The following is a 25750-nucleotide window of genomic DNA, read 5'->3' on the forward strand; positions in this document are numbered from 1 at the left end:
AGCTCAAACACCTGCAAAATGAGCAAATAAGGCATAATTTCCTCAAGACTTTAAGCCAAAATTTTGCTAACTTCTTTTCATTGCCAAGGACTCACTTAATATTTCAAAGACTGAAGCACAATAGGTTTAAGCAGTTTTTCTAGATTTCCAGAAAAATAGAATAGATATGAGCATTGCCTGATTTATCAAAAAAAAAAGCAATAGCGTAAACCTCTGCCTCTATTAGAGATGATTCTAGACATGTCAAAATATTCCTAATGTTGGCAGCAAGCCCTGTGGTAGGTGTGCTTTGAACGGAAAACAATGTCACCTGTTTCTTTGAGCTTATTTTGAATAAATCTTCTGGGAAATCACAAAGCATAAACTCTTCCTGATGAAAAGGAAATCGCTCTGATAGAAGCCCCATGATGTTGCAGAAAGAGCATGAGGACAAGTTAATAGAGTTTCTAGGTTCTTCTTCCAGTTTGCTGCCTGTCAGATAGCGCCCTGAGGTGAATCACTTACCCTCCCTGTGCCTCAGTTTCTCCCTCTGCAGAAGGAGGGTGATGGGCCCTTTCTAAGGCTTCACTAGTGTGCTTTCATATATGTCCTTTCCAGATGATTTAGCTTCCTAAGACCCGCTTGACTTCACATTCCAGGATGTCTGGCTCTAGGTGAGTGATCACACCATCATGATTATCTGGGTTGTGAAGATCTTTTTTGTACAGTTCTTCTGTGTATTTTTGCCACCTCTTCTTAATATCTTCTGCTTCTGTTAGGTCCCTACCATTTCTGTCCTTTTTTGAGCCCATCTTTGCATGAAATGTTCCCTTGGTATCTCTAACTTCTTGAAGAAATCTCTAGTCTTTCCCATTCTGTTGTTTTCCTCTATTTCTTTGCATTGATTGCTGAGGAAGGCTTTCTTATCTCTCCTTGCTATTCTTTGGAACTCTGCATTCAGATGGGCATATATTTCCTTTTCTCCTTTGCTTTTCACTTCTCTTCTTTTCACAACTATTTGTAAGGCCTCCTCAGACAGCCATTTTGCTTTTTTGCACTTCTTTTTCTTGGGGATGGTCTTGATTTCTGTCTTCTGTACCATGTCATGAACCTCCGTCCATAGTTCATCAGGCACTCTGTCTATCAGATCTAGTCCCTTAAATCTATTTTTCACTTCCACTGTATTGTCATACGGGATTTGATCTAGGTCATCCCTGAATAGTCTAGTGGTTTTCCCCACTTTCTTCAATTTCAGTCTGAATTTGGCAATAGGCATTCGTGATGTGAGCCACAGTCAGCTCCCAGTCTTGTTTCTGCTGACTGTATAGAGTGTCTCCATCTTTGGCTGCAAAGAGTATTATAAGTCTGATTTTGGTGCTGAACATCTGGTGGTGTCCATGTGTAGAGTCTTCTCTTGTGTTGTTGAAAGAGGGTGTTTGATATGACCAGTACGTTTTCTTGACAGAACTCTATTAGCCTTTGCCCTGCTTCATTCTGTACTCCAAGACCAAATTTGCCTGTTACTCCACGTGTTTCTTGACTTCCTACTTTTGCATTCCAGTCCCATATAATGAAAAGGACATCTTTTTTGGGTGTTAGTTCTAGAAGGTCTTGGAGGCCTTCATAGAACTGTTCAACTTCAGCTTCTTCAACATTACTAGTTGGGGCATAGATTTGGATTACTGCGATATTGAATGGTTTGCCTTAGAAACGAGCAGAGATCATTCTGTCATTTTTGAGATTGCATCCAAGTACTGCATTTCAGACACTTTTGTTGACTATGATGGCTACTTCATTTCTTCTAAGGGATTCCTGCCCACAGTAGTAGATATAATGGTCATCTGAATTAAATTCACCCATTCCAGTCCATCTTAGTTTGCTGATTCCTGGAATGTCGATGTTCACTCTTGTCATCTCCTGTTTGACCACTTCCAATTTGCCTTGATCCATGGACCTAACATTCCAGGTTCCTATGCAATAGTGCTCTTTACAGCATCGGACCTTGCTTTTATCATGAGTCCCATCCACAACTGGGTTTTGTTTTTGCTTTGGCTCCATCCCTTCATTCTTTCTGGAGTTACTTAGCCACTGATCTCCAGTAGCACATTGGGCACCTACTGACCTGGGGAGTTCATCTTTCAGTGTCCTATCTTACTGTTCTTTCCCAGACTTTTCATGAGTCCGCCTCCCAGAGGCACTATATCTTTATGAGACACAACTTCCATCTACCCTTGCAAATGATATTTACAAGGTAAGACACATGCATATCAATTCTCCATGTTTTAAATCACTTTTTATGCATGTTGAAAATTTGTAAAACTTTCTCTGCTATAACCTTATCAAAGTTTTTCTTTGTTCCCATCCAAAAAAGAAAGCGTCAGTCACTTAAAACTATGTATATCAGGTTTGCAAGGGGAATGTTTGAGTTCCTTAAGAAAATTAACTCTTTAAGAATCGCAGCCAGTTGTTCTAATGGTGTGATAATCAAACAACTAAATGGAGTAGGTTTTGGCAAAGGCTTACAGTCTGTTAGCATTGGCTGGATTTGTAAAATATGATTGAAAGTAACGAGTCCCATTTCTTTAAGAGTGGTTTATGGTAGAGGCGTTTTACTCTGTGGTTATACACATAGAACTAATTAGGCCTTTGGATCCAAATTGGCCTATCAAATTGAGTAAAGGGGGGAAAAAACAATTAGTTACATTTAAAAAAGTATAGACTGCCAAAAAAGTTAATCTAGTTGTATATGTAAATAAATACACTTCAGTCTGTGGATCAAGACAGATTAGCAGGTTGTGAGATCCATGCATTGGCTCAGAGACAGCTTTAAAAGCAATAAACAGAACAGCAAGTATTAGAGTATATCATAATGATGATTAGTATTGGTTTGTGAAAATTAATTTTACTTACACAGAGGGAACACATATACATGCATATATGCTCCTGGTCACAATGTAAATTTTATTTCTTACTCTGTCTGGTTACAACAAGGTCAAGTTCATTGAATAGAATTTGTATCCTACTGTTGTTTGAAAATTGTATAAATCTTAATTATGTCGAATTGGTTCATAATGCTTTTCAGGTCAACTATATTCTTCTACTTCTCTGTACATTCGTTCTATTAATTTCTGAGAGTTTGATATTGAAACTCCAACTAAAAATCTTACTTTATCCACTTAAACGATGGTAATATATGGGGAACCTATATGTAACTCTGTTCTGTAATTTCCAAGCCTCCTGTAAGTACATTATCATGTTTTCAGAATTTAAAAAATAAGAAATATTAAAAAAAAAAAAAAAAAAAAGGTCAAGTTCCTGGGGAAAGATATTGTGAGATGGAGATTTTTGCGCAGAAGGTTTATCAGGAAGAGCAGGGCAGGCACAACGCCTGTAAAAGACAGGGAGGCAAGCTTGGGTAGAAGAAACAGAACAGAGTTGCAGGTACGACAGAGGTCTCAGCTGATCCCTGTGGGGAGCTTGGAAGGCCTGCAGAGTTGTTCTCAGTTGAGGACGGGGAGCAGCTCTAACCCCACAGCTTGATACTGGTCGTAGGCTGCTCCCCAAGAAGAGGGGTTGCCTCTGGGGAAGTAGCTCCCTTTGCTGGCCAAGGGCAGTCCCAGCTGAGCAACTCTGCCCCAAGCGGTCAGCAGCCTACACAGCTGGGAAAGCGAGTGCTGGATGCTGAGGGGGCATCTTGGAAGTACTCACAACATCCACCCGGCTACTACCTAGATAGAGCCTGACTCAGACCACCCTACCTCCAGTGCAGGGACTCTTAGCGCTACTGAAATTTAAGCTTGGAAAAGTATTGTGTATTTTTGTCCTGTGTATTGTAGGATGTGATAAAGAAACTGACTCCATTTTTGATGACCACTGACAACTTCCAAACCCTACCACTTCCCGCTGACTTTTTGTCCCACATCTGAACAGTCCTAAGAAAGCTAGGGTGTTCCTACCTTTGGCTCTAGTTTGATTTTAAACACTATTATGCACCTTCTACCATCTTGTTGCAGTTTTTCCCTTTGTCCTTGGACGTGTGGTATCTTTTTTTGGTGGGTTCCAACATTCTCCTGTCGATGACTATTTGGCATGCTAGTTGCAATTTTGGTGTTCTCACAGGAGATGTGCGCATGTTCTTCTACTCTGCCATCTTGGATTACTGTTGGCAGTAGCGGGGAAATTCAAATCAGGTAAACCCAGGCCTGGGGGCGGGGACCCTAACTCTAGATTTGCTTCCTAATCACAGTACCCCAAGCCATTTTCAGACTGCACCTGCACTTCTCCAGGGAGCGTTATTGTATGAGCAATAAACCTTTCATACCCTGTTGGTTGTCTGTGTGTGTATGAGATCACCACTCTTGATATCTGAACCAAATTTCAGACATAGGATACTTCACATCATCCCTGTCCTCTATTCCTGTAGATGCCAGTCGTACTCAACCCACTCCACAATGGGACAACCAAAATGTACCCAAACATTGCCAGGTGCCCCTAGGCGACAAAGTCACCCCTGACTGAGAACTGCTGTTCCAGAGCATTAATGGCCCTTTGCTAAGTAGGTAAGTGATAGCTCATTTGAGTCCAGTGTGCTGTGTTTCAATTATTCTTGCATTATACCCAGAAAAGTCCTGTGGTCATTCTAAATTCTTACAACAAAACAAGATGGTAAAGGTGGTTTCATGGGTTCTGTGTAATTAGGTAGTATGTCTGATTTTCTACTTCTGGTCTGGCTGTAAATTCAGAGTGGGTGGTCTGGTGGGAAAACAGGCTGGAAACTTTAAAAACAATTTGATTGTTTTATTTATGGGGCCTATTAGCTCCTTCTTTGGAAGGCACATAAAATCATTTAGGCCCTGTAAAATGGGATAATGTGGTGATTTGCATTTGCATGCCATTTTAAAAATCCATTTTATAAAGTGGGAGTGAAGCAGAATGGTATAGTTGGATTTTAATCACTAGAGTTTCGACTTCCCCTCATGGGAGCTATTATCCTATTTCAAAGATTAGAAGCTGCAGAGAGCAAGAGAATAGAGGTGAGTGAGCTGGAAGGAGTATTCTTTAAAAGCTAGAAAGCTTTTGCTAACAGTTGTAGACCACAGAATCCCACACCTCACTTTGGCTATCTTAATTTTTAGTGCAAGCTTACACTAAAATCCAGGGTTTGAGAATGAGGTGGAACAGCCTCATAATTGCATTAAAGTTATCCAACAATTATTTCCAAATATATATTTGACAATCTAGAAGAAATCTTCCTTAGCTCTCTTTCAGGGATCTGCTTTTGTTCATGGTAATGTATAATATTGTTTTCATGATTTGAAAGTTATAAACTCTTATATTTTAGTCATATCATTAGCCAAAAAATTTTAGAAGAGTATAGATTTTTTTAAAATTAACTCATTTGTATAGTGCTCCAATCTTGATATACACTGATATAAGTTTCAGCTTTGCATATTTTAGTTTGGTGAATTCAAGATTCATTTTATTAAAGAGAAAGAAAGTGGTTTTTAATGGGGAAATTACTGACTCATCTGCAAGGAAGTCATTGTCTCATTGCTGGGCTTGGGTGCCAAAGGCATGCTGGGCAGTGACATCAAATCTAAAGACAGTATAAGAGCTGGGAACCACCACAGAAATCAGTGCAATGACTTCTTTTCCAGACAAGATTCTTTTAATGGCTAAGAACAGCAATAGTTAGAGCAAGAAAACAATGGACATACAGGTTTCATGGAATCCAAGACTACCACACAGAGCATTGCTTGATCTCACAGGAAACAGAATGCTGGAAGCAAGTAGGTGCTTTACCACCGTTTCTCAACTCTGCTTCAGGTTTCCTTCGTTTTCTTGCCGTTCACTGTAGATTGTTTTCCTCTGGCATTCCTCCGATTATCAACAGTCCATCTACTGGGCTGATGACAGGCTTTGACATGATTTTCGCTTAACTTGTCCTAGTTACTGGCCCAGAAGTCCACAATTCTAGAAGCGGAATCTAATTGGCTCAGCTTGAATTATGTGTCTATGCGTCATCCTCTAAGCTGCCGCTACCTGGGCCAACTTCTCCAGTGCTGTGGATGGGCAATCATAGCACATCAGGTCTGCAAGCCTTTCATTTTAAAGATAAGGGAACTGAATGAACACCTATGGGGGAAGTGATTTGTCCTTAGTTATGTAGCCAGTTATTGACTAATGGACAGTAGCAGAACCACCACACCACCTTTCTTTTTTTTTTTTAACTATCAAAGGTATATTACATCTGTCACACCTTCCTGGCGTTTCTTCCTAGCAGAGGGAAGTAGAACACTGTTGGGCTGAGAAACTGGGGCAAAAGGTGACTAGCAAGTTGGAGATGCCTCTAGGTTTTCTGCATAACTATTCTGCACTTAGTAGATTGTCTTTTAATTGCTTTGTCTATTCACTTGCTTTATTGAGATATTTACTTATTATAAAGTTCACCCATTTTAAGTGTATATGTCAGTAAGTTCTAGTATATTTGTAGTTATACAACCATCACCACAATCTAGTTTCAGAACATTTCCATCAGCTTATGCTCATGTACGTTAATTCATTACAGTAATGAATTTGTTGTATACACAACAAAAATCAAATTCAATATGTTTTTTATTTTTCAGCTCTACTATGAACCAAGCATTGTGCTAAAATTGTTACAAAACATTATCTTTGTCTATTATCTGTATCTTGTACTTATGCTGTGATGCATATCTAAATAACATGAAAAATGCTGTAATAGATGTGTAGAGAAATTGTGATGGGTAAGCAGAGAAAATGCCAGTTAATTCATTTTAGTTTAAAAGAAAATCTATCCCTCCTTTTTTACATTTAAAGATTACGATATTTGAAATTACATATAACTTTAAACCAATTTGAGAAATATTATCTATCTACATACAAATCACTGGTAATAGCACTAAAAAGGAAATGTTGTCCTGGCGTTTACAAGTCTAGCAGAGAAAGGATATATTCACAAATTACTGTTTTATTAAGGTAGAATATCATGATACCCTTTCAAATAGCTATGAAGTCCTGGCAAAGGGAGAGACTATAACTTTTGAAATTAGGGAATTCTCCCTGTAAGGAGTAGTAATGCTTTACCTTGAAGAAAGGGGAAAATCTTAAACTTAAAAATGGGCCTTCATAAGGTGATAATTTGTTATTCATAATTGAGCAACAAAAGAGACAATTACACTGGTTACAGTGATGCAATAGGAATAAAGTGGGATTTTTCTGGGAACACTAGGATGTGTGATCACTCTAGTCATCGGAGGGGAAATACAATAGTTGGAGAAGACACAAGCACGTGCTCAAAGAGGGGAAAGGGGAAGGCCATTGAAAGATATGACACGTGAAATGATACTGCTATGCTTCCTAGTATTCTCCTTTATATGGGCCAAATAAAATGGGTTCTGTCCTCTCTCACTGTGGCGGGGAATGGGCTCAATTTCCTACTACTTTCCCACCCTCTGGGGACAACAAGGAATGAAGATCCTGGGATTTGTAGAAAGATGGGGACTTTGGATATTTGGTGTCCTACAGACTAACCTATGCAGGTCATCACTCAGCTCCCGGTCCACTTTCCTTCTCTAGGTATAACCTTTTTTCCTCACTCTTGCCTCAAGGACCCAGTTTCTCTACTCTGAATTATATTTCTAATCTAACCTCCGCACTTCTAGCCCAGGTTTGTCTATTTTTATATTAATAGAAAAGCAAATTCTGCAAACTTTTCTGTCTCTAACTTCTGTCAGCTAATTATTTCAGTCTTTGTTTCTCTGGTTGAGTCTGAGCTGAGGGAAAATGCTGAGTTATAACACTGCCATACAATTAATGTACCATGGTTGTTACCTAATTGTAACCAGGAAAGTGGTGGTAGGACTAGAAAAATTCATGAATGAAGTGTACGTTTATTTTGAGTTCAGTTCCTGTGGTCTGATGTCAAAATGCAGAACCTCACAGAAGTAGAGAAACTCATTTTCAACAAGAAGCATAGATAATATCACATGTGGCAAAGGAGTTGAGTATTTCCTAGAGAAGTCAAATTAAGGAATGTGAGGACAACCAGAAGGATTGGTGATGGATGAAAAGTGGTCCTGGAAAACTGGAGAGGGAGGTGGGATGGGAGACCGGGATGGGGAATTCGTGTAACTCTATGGCTGATTCACATCAATGTATGACAAAACCCACTGAAAAATAAATTAAAAAAAAAAAGGCAAAAAAAAAAAAAAATAATAATAATAATTAAAAAAAAAAACCAAAAAACTTTAATACAGTTTTGTTTAGAAAAGGTCCTCTAAACAAAGTAGCAGCACTAAAAACTTGGTGCTCTAATTTAAAGAGTATGTAATTTGAGAGAGCTTCAGCTGTATCTTTCACAGAAGCTGCCCATGTACCTATATAGACATCTACTACTTGACCTGAAACTTGAGGAGAATCAAATCAATTAGCGCTTTTGCTCTAAGGATTACACAGGCCCTTCCCATGAAGCATCAAGAGCAAAACTGCACACGAGACACGACATGGGATATCTGAATGTGGCATTTGCTTCAGGATGTTGTCTAGAAGTTGAAAGTCTCCTAAAATGAAGACCTGAAGAACCTGAAGGACGACAGAGGAAGAGATGGTTGGATGGCATCACCAGCTTAATGGACATGAGTTTGAGCAAACTCCAGAAGTTGGTGATGGACAGACAGGGAAGCCTGGCATTCTGCAGACCATGGGGTTGCAAAGAGTCGGACACAACTGAGCGACTGAACTGAACTGAATTGAAGGACCTTCAGCTACTTTGCTATCTATAAACATTTCACTGTGCATAATAAAATACAGTACTCTAAGAGTTCCAGAACCTATATAACTCTCTAATTTTCATATAAAATATTAATATTAAGTAGCCTTAAAGTAAAATTGGATCCTTTTTTCTTGTGCCTCTAGAGCAATTTAATAAGGGTGCCATTAGAATAAACTGGCAACATTTCAACCACTGAAAAGCTCCAAGATGAAAAGAACTGGTCTTTACGTACACTAGGATGATTTTAAAAGGACTTAGTAGTTTAGGATTTTCATTTTCATTATAAGTCAGAATGAAATCAAGATACTTGAAACAATATAATGAGATACTGATATTTTTATTCCAGTGATGCTCCTGTGAAGTGAGGATCAACACATTGGAACCATTATTATTCTGTTAAAAACAAATCAGCATTGAGTGTCTGTCAAAATTTGTCATGGTCCAATTATGAAGCCACATTAGCTATAGTTTATTTAAGCTGCCAGCACACAATAAGCTCTAGGGAGATTATTATTAAGAGCATAAATCTAGCAAGAAATGAGTAAATCCATAGCATTGCTTCAATAAACAGAGAACGCCTTTTCTTTGTTTCTAAAAGACTGTAGAATTTTACCCAAATAAAAGCACTGTATTTCATCTTGTCCAAATGAATATTTTATGAATGAAAAAAATTGAGAATCAGTAAGTTAAATTATCTATCCAAAATCACACACTTAATAGTAATTGATCTAAAATTAGAATCCATGTGTTTCTAGACTACAAGTGAAATACATTAACCAGAAGTCATGTTTTTCATAGAGTACTGCTACACTTTTTTGCTGGTAAAACCTCTTTAGAGAAAGATGTTTGTTTAATTAGGGATAAATGGACAAATATCTATCTATCTTTGCCACTTTGAAGCTGTTATAAGTCACTTAATCTCTGTATCATGATTTACTTGTTGGCTAATGAAGATGAAAGTTAACAGTGAAAGTGTTAGTCACTCAGTCAAGTCTGACTTTTTGCGATCCCATGGACTGTAGCCCATCAGGCTCCTCTGTCCATGAAATTCTCCAGGCAAGAGTACTGGAGTGGGTTGCCACACCTTTCTCCAGGGGATCTTCCCGACCCAGGGACTGAACCCTGAGTCTCCTGCATCGTAGGCAAATTCTTCACTAACGGAGCAACCCTGGAAGCCTGATGGAGATAATCTCTGCCAATAATAATCTTAGGTTTGTTGTGAACGAAGGAATAAAAGGAAGAAATCCATTTATTTATTCTATATTTTAGTGGGCAGTTGTATGCTTTATACCATCACATTGGGTATTAGCCCAAAAGTGAATCAGATTGGAAACTGCCTTTAAAGGTCTGCAGGATAGTGGAGGAGCTAAGATTTGTGCCTGTTTTCTCCATCAGGGGGTTTCTTCCCTTGTGGCTCAGTTGGTAGAGAATATGTCTGCAATGCAGGGTATGCAAATTTGATCCCTGGGTCAGAAGATCTTCTGGAGAAGGAAATGGCGACCCACTCCAGTATTCTTGCCTGGAAACCCCATGGACAGAGAAGCCTGGAAGGCTACAATCCATGGGGCTGGACATGACTGAGAGATTAAACTATCACCACCACCACTATTTCCCTGGGATTTAGCATGATATCTGGCATGCAGTCAATGTTCAGTAACCACTAAGTAAATAAATTGACCAATTGAGTATGTAGAAACACCTCTAACATAAGATAAGAAGTAGTAAGAGTCACAGGGAACAGCAGATTGATGCTCCGGGTTTTAGAGATCTTTGTTAGAGTCCAAAGAACCTATACTAAACTACAGAGGTCTTGGGTCCCAGAGCCAATCCTAACATACTACCTATTTCTGTGACCCTGATCAAACCACGCAGACTTTATAGCTTTTATTTGTAAAAAGGAAAAGATTAGACCACAGAGACAATACTGACAATATAAATGAATAAAGTAGAATGAGGGCAAGTTAATGGGGGCTGGTAGGGATGATACAATCTAGAAAGCTTCCCAGTCTGGAAGTAGGGCACCCCTTCTCAATCCATTCAGGAAGAAGAACCTAATGTTGAAGATCTTTCACATTTTCAAGAGAAATCCATATTTTTCGATTTTTTAGAGTTTTCTAGTTCTTGTCTGGAGAACTCCTTGCCTGGTGGGCTGCCGCCTATGGGGTCGCACAGAGTTGGACACAACTGAAGTGACTTAGCAGCAGAAGCAGCAGCGTTTAAATGTTAGCTACTAATTCAAAACTTAAAAAAAAAAAAAAAGCAAGTGAAACAAATCTGTCTCTGAATCAGATCTGGCCCATGGGTCACTAGTATTTTATTTGTAGACTAGATGATCATCAATATTCTAATAATCTCCAATTCTTTGTTTTGCTGAATCTCTTTAATATTGTGAAGGTTAGGAAATAATGCAGTTAATGTTGAAGTGATCTGATTTTTCCCAAAATATCTCTCAGTCAGCTTTTATGAAGTTTATGCTGACAATTTTCCATGTAGATATGATCTATGACATCACAACATAAGTATTGCTTCCTGGAATTTTTGAAGGCTAATTAAAATTTTAAAATCATGCTAACATCTGGAATTGCTGCTAACAACATACAGAAGGACAAAAACAAAGAGTTTATCTTTTTTAGGCCTTCTCTCTTCAGTTTATCTTGTGGGTTTTTTTGCAAACTGTTTTTCCATAGATATGCCCTTAATTGAATGTTGACAGCTTAGAACTAACTGGAAGAGGTTCTTGGCTTTCCCATCATGCATTTCTCTCTAGCTTGGGCATTCATTTACAATGAGCTGACTGTTACAGAACAGTAGATGCCTTTTATTATTGCTGACATAGATCTTGGGTTTTTTCCCCCACATTTGCACCATGTAGATTGATTTCTTTTATGTTTATTCAGCTAAAACTTGCATGCCTGAGAGAAAATAAAATGGCATGCCATTTGTCATTTTACCTGACTATGTCCTTAAATAATGCCTTTTTTTTATTGAATATTTGCTAAATTATTTATTTATAAAATTTATATGAAAGCAGCCTGGTAGCATATTACAGTATCTTCCATCTGTTGACCTTACACTGTACTTCTCCCTGTGTCCTTCTGTAAGATGCACTTTTTAGGAGGAGGAATTCATAGACCTCCTTTTACTTTCCTGTGACACAATGTACTTTTCAGTAACTTTTCTTCACAGCAGGTTTTCCCTATTACTTTTTGAGCTAAAAATTAAAATTTAGCATGCAATAGCATGGTACAACATTGGAGAAGGAAATGGCAACCCACTCCAGTGTTCTTGCCTAGAGAATCCCAGGGACGGGGGAGCCTGGTGGGCTGCCATCTATGGGGTTGCACAGAGTCGGACACGACTGAAGAGACTTAGCAGCAGCAGCAGCAGCATGGTACAGACTGTGAGTTAGATAATCTGAGTGTGACTTCCAACTATCTCTACCACTTACTGTGTGATTTTGGGCAAGTTAACTTAACCATGCTGAACCTCAATTTCCTCGTCTGTAAAATGGAGATAATTCTAGTACCACCGCATACGACTGTTCTAAAATTTAACAGTGAAAATTAATAGTACATGGTACATAATAGTTATTATGCAGTTGATACTTATTAGCTATTATTTTCATTATTATTATGTTAAATTTTCTCTTTTGAGGTATAACATTAGATTACAGATAACCTTAGACAATTTAGGGAATGACATTTGCATTGCACTGTTCGCTTTTCCTTCCAAAAATCTCACCTTTTCTCCCTTCCTTTCTTTCGGTATTCCATTGTACTCTCTCCCTGTTTTCTTACCTCTCTCAAGTCATTCATAATTATTGAGTACCCACTAAGTGCATGACATGGGCAAAGATCATGAAGACAAAAGAGTTTAAAAAATGATCAAAAGAGACTCTGTCCCAGCTCTCAGGGAATTTACAGGATGTCAGGGAGGAGGCAGGAGGCAGTCATTAATTCAACAGTGTCATGAATATACAATTACAAACTGTGACAGCTAACCGAAATTAATGAACACCCTCAATTTACCCTTGCTCAAGGAACTGTGATGCATAATAACATTAGCAAGTAATATTTATATGATGTTTACCTCTTACAAAAAACTTGTATTTATTTTGTTTTATTTGAACCTTATAATGGTGGTATGATATAGATATTGCTAATTCCCACTTCAGAGATCATGAAACTGAAAAGTGAGAATGACTTAGGGTTAAAGAGTAATCTTATTAAAAGACTTAAAGCAGCATCTTCTGCCTTAAGATCTACACACTTTTCTAATTTTCTACAAACATTTCTAAAAAACTTCTGGAATTGCCAAACTCACCTGGGAGGTTCTAGAAATGGATGTGTCTCTCAAGGGACTTGTATTCAAATATTATCTGGGAGGGAGGGACAAACTCTAGCTTTAATTCCTGGGTAGACTAAGTGACCAGGTTACATCCAGGCTGTGGTTCTAATCCCAGCCAGTTCCTCCCAAAGTCAACTATAAATACCAAAGACAACCACTGAGGTTTTAGCCCTGATTTATCAGGACCAACACTGCTTTTGGAAAAGTCCACTTAAGGTAAACATGTAAATTCTTTTGCACCCGCTTTGGCTGCCAGCCTCTGTACCAGCATTCTTGTTGTTTCCACCCCCCCACCAGTTTGACTTTCTCTCAATTTACAAAGACAAAGAGACAACAGGAGAGAATATCCACATCTTTCCAACAGAGTTGGAATGAGAGTCACAAAGCTACCAGCCATGACTTGACCAAGTAAGAATTCTACTTTCCAAGTATGTGTATATATGCTTCCCTGGCCATAGTGAAAACTGTGATAGATCACATTTCCAGAAGAGACGTGATATAGGTCACCACACCTGGGATACGTGCTCAGAGGACTATCTGGGGAAGCTTGGCACATGTTTTCCTTGTAACTACACCTTTAAACAGTCCATCACATTGACTTGATCACTTGCTAGTAAAGTGTGCATTTAATGGGTGGTTCTATTTTATTACATTCAGGATGGTCACAAGCAGTCATCTAACAATTAGTTTCAGGGGTCAGCCCTGAGCATGCTCCCTGCTCCATCCTTGAGACTGCCCAGTGGTTATACAACCACAACACCCAAACTTACTATCAGGGTCCTAGATAAACACCCTCTTCAAACTAGAGATTTTTGCCTTCACTTGGAGCAAACTTCTTCACAAGTTGTTATAGAAAGGAAACACGAATTCTAGTTTTGACAAAATATGGCTCCCAGAAGAGTTGTGACATTTTGGATTTGAAAGAGCTTTGAAAAGTTCAGTGTCTTCATTTACTGAAAAGGAAACTGGGGCATTATGGTTGGCAAAATAACAGCCCCTCAAAGATGTGCATGTCCCTATTCTCAGAATCTGTGAAAGTGTTACCCTGAATAACAGGGGATGTTTGCAGATAACCCCTGCCCTTTTTAGATGTGATTAAGGTTAAAGACCGTGAGATGGAGAGAAATTATGCTGGATTATCCTGGTGGGCCAATCTAATGATGAGTCCCTACAGAAATAAAACGAAGGCCAAAGAGTAGATCAGAGAGATGAAATGTGAGGAGGACTCTACTCATGGTTGATCGTGTTGTAAGGGGACCTCCAGCCAAAGAATGTAAGTCTTGCAGGAGCTGGAAGTGACCCTCCCCTTACAGACAACAAGACAATAGGAGCTTTGAACCTGCAACAGCAAGGGACTAAATTTTGCCACCAATCTAAGAAAAAAAAAAAAAAAAATTGAATTCTTCTCTAGAACCTCCAGAAACACAGCCCAGCTTACATTTTGATGTTAACCCAATAAGGCCCTATTGGATTCATCACCTAAATGTAAGTATTATGTTTATACTGTTTTAAGCCGCTCAATTTAAGGCAGTTTGTTTTGGCAGCTATAGGAGATGGATACAGTGGGAAAGAGACTTGACTAATGTCACATACCTAGTTTATAGCCCATCCAAGAGCTATTCCCAGGACTTCTGACCACTTGTTGCTTTAGGTCTTCCCAGTCAGCTGACCTTCATTTACTCTCTAACACAACATCGGGTTCTGTCCCTCCTCCTGGTGATCGTCCTTCTAACAAGGCTGATATTTTCTTGCTTCCATATCTAGTTGAGTACCATCTGTCTCACTGTCTCAAATGGAAACTCCATAAAGAGGGGGACTCTGTTTTCATTGCTCATTTCTTTACACTTAGTTATCAACACAATGCTGCACACGGAGGAGGGCTCAGTAAAATGTGCTGAATGAACGAATGAAAATAAAAGGATGAAAGAATAAATGAGTAAACACTGTGTCAAAATCAGTGCAAATGGAGCTATCAAGCTAAAAGAAATTTCATAAATTTATACTCAAACCTTCATTTTACTTATGAGGGAACATGAGACCGAGGTCACAGGTTCAGTTCTTAGCAGATCCAGAGCAGAGCCTGACCTCCTGACCACCTGAACAGCATATCCCTGTTTTTCATTAGATGCGTGCCAAAACGTCACATTTAAAAGCAGTGTGGAAGTAGATGTGTGTGGTGCAACCAAAGGGTGGTAATTGGAACTGATACTACCTGAGTGTCTGTGTCTCTGAAAATACCCAGGGGCAATACTTGTCTTAAAAATGTTTGCTTTTCAAATTTTTCTGTATTAGTTCAGATAGACCACAGACAACTTAAGCAAGCACTTTCATTCATTCCTGAAAAAAGATTGTAAAGGTCTGTAGAAGGAATAGACATGGCAGTTTCATCCCAGTTGTGCTGGTTTGGACTAACGGAATTGATTGCCTGGCTGGGTGACAATATATAAGTTTGGCTTTTAAAATTCATTTCTAAGCTGCTCATATGTTCCTGTTCTCTTTTTCATTTTTATACACTCAGTGTCCAACATTTTAATTATCTCCATGTGTCCTAATCAGATCATTTTTGTTTGTGTTTGTGCTTTTCTTGTGTGTGCAAGGAAAAAAAAAATAGACTCAAGCAATTTATCTATTCATTTCATCACCAGATAGGTACTGAGAATCCTTTAGGATGAAGACTGGCAAAGATGCCAGTCTCGAGGGGATTTTTAGGCCTTGATCAAGGGCATTCCTGCTGTGACCACCAAGGACTAATGCCTAGAGGATTCTCTCTGAGAGGGTGACAGCAAGGCCACTGACCCATAGCAGAGCCAGGTCACAGGCCAACTGCAATTTGAACTCCTGCATATATTTAACACTATAGACTAAATGTTGTGTGTCGCCACAATTCATGTGTTGAAACCTAATCCCCTATATGAGGGTGTTTAGAGGTGCAGCCTTTAGCAGGTAATTAGGTCATGAAGGTGGATCCCTCAAGAATGGAATTAGTGTCTTTATAAAAGAGACCCCTGCGAGATCCCTCTCCCTTCCCTCAGTGTGAGAATATAGCATAAAATGGCCTGCAACCCAAAAGAGGTTCCTCACTGAAATCTGACCAAACTGGCACCCTGATCTCAGACTTCCAACCTTTAGAACTGTGAGAAATACATTTATGTTGTTATGTAAGCCATGCAGTCCGTGGCTCTTTGTTATAACAGACTAAAACACTTGATTTTTCTGTTGTAATATTTTCCTTTGATTTATAAATCCTCCCTCATTCTCCCCACACTGGCTTCATTTTCTTTTCTTCTGTGGGAAAAAAAAGACATTTTTACCCATCTGGGCCAAGGGTAAAAAAAAAAAAAAAAAAAGGACATTTAAAAATGGAAAATAAAGAGAAGAACAGGTGAAACATCAATTTGTACCTGTGAATGACCTGAATCATATTGGATTTCTCTCCTTTCTTGTCTTGAACTGCCATTTCCACTTCGACCAGGCAGTTATCTTCTGTTGGGCCAGGAGGCCAAGCCAGATACGTCTTCTGAGCTGTCTGAAAGCCCGGCTTGGGCCCAGGCTGGTAGCGTGTCTCAGCGTGGCTACCTCTGTGTGCTTCACCTCAGAGTCCCTGGGCCTCCCGCCTGCAATTAGGAAGCAGCAGACGCAGCCGGGCTCCCACGGGTGAGTGCCGCAAATCAAATTGTCGTTCCTTTCATAAACCTGACCCAGCAGTCACTCCCACGAGACAGTCATTTTCCAGGAGAGCTTTTTCTATTCTGACAAAACCCATGAGGCAGCTATTTTGTGAAGAGATTGAATCTCGCTTTCCCATCAGGAAGAAAACTTTCAAAATTATACTCTAGGCTGTGTTGCTGCCAGAGCCAAGTCATAGGAGACTCACAGGGAATTCAGTCTCATTTCTGCTGCTGACCAGCTGGGCCACCTTGGAGAAACATTTTGACCTCTCTGGGCCTTGACTTTCTCACCTGTAAAGTGAGAGTTTGTCTAGGATCAGATACGACAACATGGAGGCCAGGGGTCTGAGTTTAGTCTGTACATGTATTTTATTTATTCTGAGCTGTTTTTCTTTTTGTTAAGGCAAGAGTTTAATGCCTTCACTTGAGACAGTTGCCTAAGAGTCTCCCACAGTCCCCAAACCCACCTTAAATTGAGTTTTACTCATTTACCTTACCTATTTGGTCCCTGGAGACATTTCCAAGTTCAACTCCTGAACTAGATGACCTTAAAGTGTACTCCTGGTTCTAATAATTTATGATCTCCAGGGATAAGTCATCTGCAAATGATCAAAACAAAGAGAGATGAATTAGACATTTCATGCGTTTATTCTTCTAAACTCTAGATTCTAGACCACTGATGACGATTCCCATTTCACATGCCCTCACATTTCCATGCATGGTGATCATTTTCAGCAGTAACTCTATCTTTGGTGGATCTGTGTGACTCAAAGCCCCGTGAAAGAGAAGAACATGAGGCCTGGTGACCGGGCAAGGCAAGTGTTTTCAACAGTCGTGGACTTGCTGGAAAGGGAGACTCAGTGGTAGATGGCAGAGTGGCAGAACTCTGCATCCACCCCTTGGTGTAGAACTTGGTAGTGTGACTTTGTAGCTTGTCCCACTGAGGTAGGAGAAGGAAATGGCAACCCACTCCAGTACTCTTGCCTAGAAAATTCCATGGACGAAGGAGCATGGTGGGCTACAGTCCATGGGGTCACAAAGAGTCAGACACGACTGAGCGACTTCACTTTCACTGAGGTAGAGTTCGTTTCCCTACCCCTTGAATCTGAGGTGGCTTGTGACTTTCTTTGGGCAATAGAATGTGGCACAAGTGACCTTATGCCAGTTGCAAGTCTAGTCCTCAAGGGGTCTGACATACTTCAGTTCTTTGTCTCAGAACCTTGACAGCTGTCATATGGACAAGGTCTGGTTAGCATCACGGAAAATGAGAGACTTGCCCACATTACCCCAGCCAACAGCCTGCCAAAGCTAGAAGCTTGGTTGCCTACCCTATCAGCAGATGACTACACTTGCAGGAGTGAGCCCACAGACAGTAGAAGGACCACTCCAGCTCATTTAAAGAGCTGAGTCAAAAATCTGAACTAAAGAAATAGGGATTGTGTGAAGCACTAAATTTTAAGGTGGCTTGTTATGCAGCAGAAACTGGTACAGACTCATGTGCTTGGTTCACTGCAATAAGCACTGAATGAGTAGTGTGTGAGAATACAGATGAGTCAGATACTATCTCTATCTCTAAGGAACGTGCAGTTAAGCTGAAAATAAGAAAACTGGGCAGATATTGAGGGGGAAGTGAATTATAGCAGATATCATAATGAAGTTGCAATTGAAGCTCTGGACTCCAGAGGATTGGAGAAGACTTAGTAAAGAAGGTCCCATTTGAAGTGGTTATTAGATAAGGTGTGGAATTTACACAGGTGAAGATGGGAGATGGACTTGTTATTTATGAGGAGAGGTAGCTGGATGATAGCAATAAAACAGATCCACATAAATGAGAAGCAAGAGCAGTTTCATCAAGCATTTACTGTGTTCCTATTTTCCTATTTGTGAAACCACAGTGGTATATTAATACATGATATAAATCTGAATCTTAAATGGTTCATAATCCAATTGGAAAGATAAGCCACAACTGCATGAAACAAGTTATAATGTAAGACATGAGGCTTCTCCCGGAGCCAGCACACGGGAGGGCAGCTGTAATGGTAAGTGCGTCTGCAAGGTTCATATTCAAGGTTGATTTCGTTTAGGATTGACTAGTTTGATCTCCTTGCTGCCCAAGGGACTCTCAAGAGTCTTCTCCAGCACCACAGTTTAAGAGCATCAATTCTTTGGTGCTCAGATTTTTTTATGGTCCTACTCTCATCCATACATGACTACTGAAAAAACCACAACTTTGAACACCTGATGCAAAGAACTGACTCAGTGGAAAAGACCCTGATGCTGGGAAAGATTGAAGGCGGGAGGAGAAGGATGAGATGGTTGGATGGCATCACCAACTCAAAGGACATGAGTTTGAGTAAACTCTGGGAGTTGGAGATGGACAGGGAAGCCTGGCGTGCTGCAGCCCATGGGGTTGCAAAGAGTCAGGCATGACTGAGCAACTGAACTGAACTTGAATATACAGACCTTTGTCAGCAAAGTAATGTCTCTGCTTTTTAATATGCTGTCTAGGTTTGTCATAGCTCTTCTTCCAAGGAACAAGCATCTTTTAATTTCATGACTGCAGTCACCATCCAAGAAAATAAAGTCTGACATTGTTTCCACATCTTCCCCATTTATTTGCCATGAAGTGGTAGGACCAGATGCCGTGATCTTCATTTTTTGAATGTTGAGTTTTGAGCTTTTTTACTCTCCTCTTTCACCTTCATCAAGAGGCTCTTTAGTTCCTCTTCACTTTCTGCCATTAAAGTGGCATCATCTGCATATCTGAGGTTGTTGATATTTCCCCCAGCAATTTTGATTCCAGCTTGTGATTCATCCAGCCCAGCATTTTGCATGATGCATACTGCATATAAGTTAATTAAACAGGGTGACAGTATACAGCCTTGACATATTCCTTTCCCAATTTGAACCAGTTCATTGTTCCATGTCCAGTTCTAACTGTGGCTTCTTGTCCAGCAAACAGCTTTCTCAGGAGGAGGTAAGGTGGTCTGGTATTCCCATCTCTTTAGGAATATTCCACAGTTTGTTGTGATCCATACTGTCAAAGGCTTTAGCATAGTCAATGAAGCATAAATAGATGTTTTTTTGGAATTCCCTTGCTTTTTCTATGATCCAGCATATGTTGGCAATTTGATTTCTGGTTTCTCTGCCTTTTGTGAATTCAGCTTATACATCTGGAAGTTCTTGGTTCACATACTGCTGAAGCCTCACTTGAAGGATTTTAAGCATACTCTTGCTCGCACGTGAAATGAGTGCAGTTGTACAGTAATTTGAATATTATTTGGCCTTGCCTTTCTTTGGGATTGGAATGAAACCTGACCTTTTCCAGTCTTGTGGCCACTGCTGAGTTCTCCAAGTTTGCTGGCATAATGTGTGCAGCACTTTAATAGCAATATCTTTTAGGATTTGAAGTAGCTCGACTGGAATCCCATCACCTCCACTATAGTAATGCTTCCTAAGGTCCACTTCACATTCCAGGATGTCTGGCTCTAGGTGACTAGAGATCTCTTTAAGAAAATTAGAGATACCAAGGGAACATTTCATGCAAAGACAGGCACAATAAAGGACAAAAACAGCAAGGACCTAACAGAAGCAGAAGTGATGAAGAAAAAATGGCACGAATACATAGAACTGTACAAAACAGCTCTTAATAACTGTGCCTTACTTCCTATGATAGTTCTTCTCAGGCTCCAACACGTTTTCTGGTGATACCTAAGGAACGTTTTTCTTAGATTTCTGTAGTAGGAAAGGGTGATAAAAGTTTTCTTGCATATACAGTGATTGTTGGCAAGAAATGTGCTGTGAATCTGGGCCTGAAGAAGGGTTACAGAATGGCAGTGAAGGCAGTCTCACATGGGGGACAATCTATCATTTTCATCCCCACATTTTTAGATGTCAATAGATGGATTGGCCTCCTGACTAAACATGCCTTAGAGATAATTTCTCCTTCTCTAGACAATAGTCAATTTTGCAAGTTCCAATATGTTAAACATTACACTTAGTTTTTGCTTATGTATGGAGAGATTAAGGAAATAATCTCTAAAAAGCCATTCATAATAAAACATTATTGCTTCATGGTTTATAGTTTTAAAAAGAAATGAATTAAATGACAATACAAAAATATCTGATCCCTCTGTCAGGGCTATAAGACACACTAGAAATAGGGTTCAATGTTTTCCAGAGAATTTTCCATAGAACTTCAATCATGTAAAATGCTTCATGGTCCAGTAAGTTTAAGAAATATTGCACTAAACTGTTCATGGAGATTAATTTTTATGTTAAGATAGTATGAAGAGTTTTGAGAAACTCCTGTCTTTAAAAATCAGTGTTTCTTTAAGGACTACTAAAGCATCTCAGCAAAACTTTGATCTAATCTGATTTTTTTCCTTTGTCAGGAGAAGGAACCAGTTAGTGGCTAAGTAACTCAACCCAGTTATCTCTAAAGAAGAATAGGACCCAGGCCTCCCTGAGAGATTCTCAGTCAGGGATGTTTTTTCTTGGACTTCTTTTTGCCTCACACAAGGTCATCAGAGTACAGTGAATCCACAAGTGGGAGCAAAACAAGTGAGAATCATGGGGAAGCTTCCTGACTGTGGTGGAACTTGGAATGGGTATTATCAGTAGGAAGAATTTGGACAGGCTGAATGAAGCGAGAGCATTCCAGATAGTACACAGGGCATTTCTGATTGGACTCGCTCTTACCTCTGTGCCTCCCTCACCCTTGCCTTTTTTCCCTTTTTTATTTTAATAGACTTTATTTTTCAAAGATTTAGGTTCAAGGCAAAAATGAATGGAAGGTATAGATATTTCTTTGTGCCATGAACCCCGACATATGCATAGTTCCCCCACTGTCAACATCCAGCCCCACCATGGTACACTGTTTACAACTGATGAACCTACACTGACATGTCGAAAACACCCAGAGTCTGTTGTTTACCTTAGGGTTCACCTTTGGTGTTGTACATGCTATGGGTTTAGATGTTTATTTATGATGACATATACTATGATTCTCAGGTGGCACAGTGGTAAAGACTCCATCTGCCAATACAGGAGATGCAAGAGATGTAAGTTCAATTCCTGGCTCAGGAAGATCCCCTGGAGCAGGACATGGCAGCCCACTCCAGTATTCTTGCCTGGGAAATTCCACGGACAGAGGGGCCTGGGGGGACTACAGTCCATGGGGTCGCAAAGAGTTGGACACAACTGAGCGACTGAGCATAGCTCATGATGACATGTAGCCACCAGTATCGTGTCACACAGAACATACTGCTCTTTGTACTTGTCATAAGCAGATAAATCAAGTATATAAGCAAAATCCCTCCATTCTACAAAGAAAGCAAAATCCAACTGGGGAAAGAGATTGCAGTAGAAATGCAGGTTTATAAATCCTTTGAGTTTAGGGGTTTTTTTGGAAGCAGTGAACTTGTTCTGTGATATTATGAATTATATCTAATAACTTCATAGGTCTAGGATCCCTGCTCTCTGCTCTCTCTTGTTCTTGAGTATGTTATCAGTAATTGTTCCTGTCCTCTGCCTATGACTTTGCTTTCATAGTGTATTAATTCAGCCAAGATTGAGGAATAAGCCAGAAGCTTTTAAGGAAATTATTAGGGCAGGGTAGTGAAGAAAAGTTTGTTTAAAGGTATTAATGACACAACGTTGAAGACACAGTGTGGAGTCACGCAGATTAGAAGAATTGTGCAGAACAGCAGAAGAAAGTGATAACGATGTTCGAACAAATGATGGGAGTTACCCAGGCTGGAATCCCATTAGACCTGCCATGTTCTCTGTCTCCAGCATGACAAGCGGGCTTTGTGTTCCTGCCTGAATATTCACACAAAGACAGGAGAACTCACTTAGGAATGAAAGAGGGAAAGAGGAGTGATGAAGGAAAGAAATGTCAGCTTAGGTTTGAGGGCTTCCTACAAAGCATTTTGAATGTGATTTTTTTTTTTTTGGCTCCATTTATTCTCAGTAAATGGATGTGAGTTCAGTGCTAGGTGATTACTTTCGAGAAAGGCATTTTTTTTCCCTTTCACCTCAGAACAGGAGTAATGGACAACTTCTCAGAAATCTTCTCTCTCCATATCACTCTTCCATTTTCCTCTGCCTTCAAGTTCAACAGCTGTAGATTTGACAGATGCATATTTTTAGAGACAAAATTATCTTCCTCTCTGATTTAAATTTGCCAGCCCTGCTTGTAGAGCTCCACCTACCCGTGGCAGAGACACATCGGTGTAGCTGGTATTAGAGACGTCATTTTGTGACCAGTGCCTCTTCTCTATACATTTTGCATGTGATCTTGAAAAACAGATGTTTTCAAAGGAAGGTCTCTGAGACTTCAGTTCCATCTTTTGAAGCCTCAGGTTTAAGTTGGAGAACTTTGTTAGTCCAAGTCTTACAATTGGCATTCACCGAGACACAGTCTGTTTCTCCAACCAGATTTCATCTTGCCTCTGAAAGCACCTACTGCTCTCTCTCCAGGTTACATCCTCCTGCCTCCCCTTCCCACCTAGAAAAGCAAACTGCTTCTTGCTTCTGGGTGCAACAGAAACGCAAGTGAGCTGGAGTCCAGTTGGTGTTCAACCTCTACACTGCACAGCCCTGGCTGAGTGATTTACGGAGACTGCTCACAATGGCTGTCCTGGGGCCAATAAAGACTTTAAAGGAGTGGATTATAAAGAAGGAATGGTCCAGCATTTCCATGAGAGTTTTTCTGTACTCCAGAGAGGGTCTGAGTTTCACAGCATGGCAGGATCAGCTGGAAATTGCAGGTTGCAGGATTATGGAGTGTAGAGTTTCCCAGGCACGGCTGGGAGAGGCTGGGAGGGGGCAGTTTGACAGAGAGGTTATGAGCTCCTCAGGGAGGCCCTCAGACGTATGCCTGTCTTCCAGGAGAATAGAGTCTATTCTAGATAAGCAGTTAGGACTCAAAAGAAGGGGTAGAAAGAATTTCAAGTCACTAAAATGGTATGTGATAAACAAGTGTCATGGGTAACACGTGTGAATGAATTTTGAGGAAAAAATTTTGTTTTTCCAGAGGTTCTGGAAAAGATTCTGAAGAAAAGTAGAATATGATTTGGAGTTCAAAAGAATCAGTATCATACAAACTTAAAATTATAATAAACATAATTTTTAATGTAAAAATCTCCCAGTAAAACAAAACTACCATCCTATCATGGAACCAAAATAATTACTCTTTAAGTTCCTTTTTATTCTGGGATTGTATATTTCAGAATTATGATATAGTATACAAACTTGTGCTTTTACTCACATTTTTCCTATGTATATTTTGAACTTAGTTTGTAGACATTGTAGTAGGTATTCTGAAAACAGTAGTGAGTAACAGAGTGATCAATTTGCTGTCCTGCCTTTAATTTCTGTGACTTTCCTGGTTTTAGCACTGAAATCTCTGCATCCAGCAACCCCCTGCCCCACCCACCCAGCCTCAACAAACTAGGACTGTTGGTCATCCTATAAAAAGACCCTGACTTCATGGAAATTATAGTGCAGTGGAGACAGGACTATGAGCCTATAATTTTTTATGTGCTGAATGTTACAAGGGAAGTGCAGGGCTAGTATAGTGACTGGGGCCTGGTTAGGCACCTAGAGGAAGTTATATTTCATGAAGTCCTAAGAAGAGTTAGTTGGGGGAAGGACCCCCTTATAATAATATGCTACACCTGGAAGTAGATCCATAATATAATATAATAATGCATAATATAATATAATATAACATAATGTAATAATGCTACACCTCGAAGCAGACCCACTGTGGGAAGCGAAATTACATTAACAAAGTTGCTTTTGACTGTAAGGCAACATCCTAGGAGAACATGAAGCTGATCAAAATGTGAGATGTGTTAGGAGAGGTCTGTCTACACTTGTTTGTGCATATTAGTAGAACTGTGTGTTAATTTTACTAGTCTGTAATGATAAGATTTGTTCATTTGTTTATTTTCTATGTTGGTAACAAATTTTGCAATTTTTAATTCTCGAATTTCAGATAGAATGCTGACTTATGATTATAGTTTATATAGACAGTTTAATATATTTCTCATCTTTTCCTCATGTTCTTTATAATGACCCATGCTATTTATTTCCTCTCTGAAAATTTTGAAACACATGACTTCTCTTCCCATAGCCTTGCCATGCTTCAGAAATGACGGCAGTCTTAACGTCCCTCATGACCTTAAAATGACTCTATAAAGACAGACTGGTAGAGGTCACTGCATCTCCACAGGCTTGAATGAACTCTTATTTTTACATTCCTTGCAGACCATCCCCGATTCCTATTGATGTGCTCTTTCTTCAGATATGCTAATACTGCTGATTAAGCTACTGCTTTCTTTTGTAGTCAAACTTTGATTAGATTTTCCCAGGTTCTTGTTGTTGTTTTGCTTTTGGTGTGGGAAATACTCTACAAGGAAAGTTGCTTTCTAAAACAGTAAAAAATGAGCCATTACAATTTTATTTGTGAAGCTTTCAGAGATTGTGGGGTATCTTACCAGTTCTGCTATGTTTTAAACATACTGCTCTATTGATATTCCCACCCCCTGCCTCACTCCTCAAAGAGAATTTTATGTGATCTGTGTCCCCCTGGGCTTCCAATAAGGTGCTAACCCCTGCACGGGAATAATGCAGTCAGCCCTAGTGGAAAGCTTAGAGGCCGAGGTCGTCCCTGACCCCAGGAACTGTCCTAATGAACTGTTTATTTCCCAATGAAGAATAAAAAGAAAACAAGGTGTTTCGTTTAGCAAAGGGAGAAATTTTTGTGTAGTCCAGGGAAAGCTCAGTAGAGGAAGAGACTTGATCTGGGTTTTGAAAACTAGGGACAGCGGAGCTCCCAGTAGAAACTGCTCTTTCCCTCCAGCATATCATCATGAATAATGATAAGATGTGTTGGTATTTTATTTTGCTAATGTGTTTCATACACTATTTGGGGTTTCACATCAAGCCCACT

The 25750-nt window shown here is 39.7% G+C and overlaps 1 long non-coding RNA gene across 1 annotated transcript in view; it reads left to right on the forward strand.

Moving 5' to 3' along the window:
- Positions 1–25750, forward strand: part of LOC136166675 (uncharacterized) — a 408420-nt gene that overhangs the window by 2179 nt on the left and 380491 nt on the right. The window contains exon 2 of the long non-coding RNA XR_010662979.1: positions 4403–4538. This is a non-coding gene — a long non-coding RNA (uncharacterized lncRNA). The remainder of the gene's footprint in view (positions 1–4402; positions 4539–25750) is intronic.

This window comes from Muntiacus reevesi, chromosome 4 (assembly GCF_963930625.1).
Source record: "Muntiacus reevesi chromosome 4, mMunRee1.1, whole genome shotgun sequence".
NCBI lineage: Eukaryota > Metazoa > Chordata > Mammalia > Artiodactyla > Cervidae > Muntiacus > Muntiacus reevesi.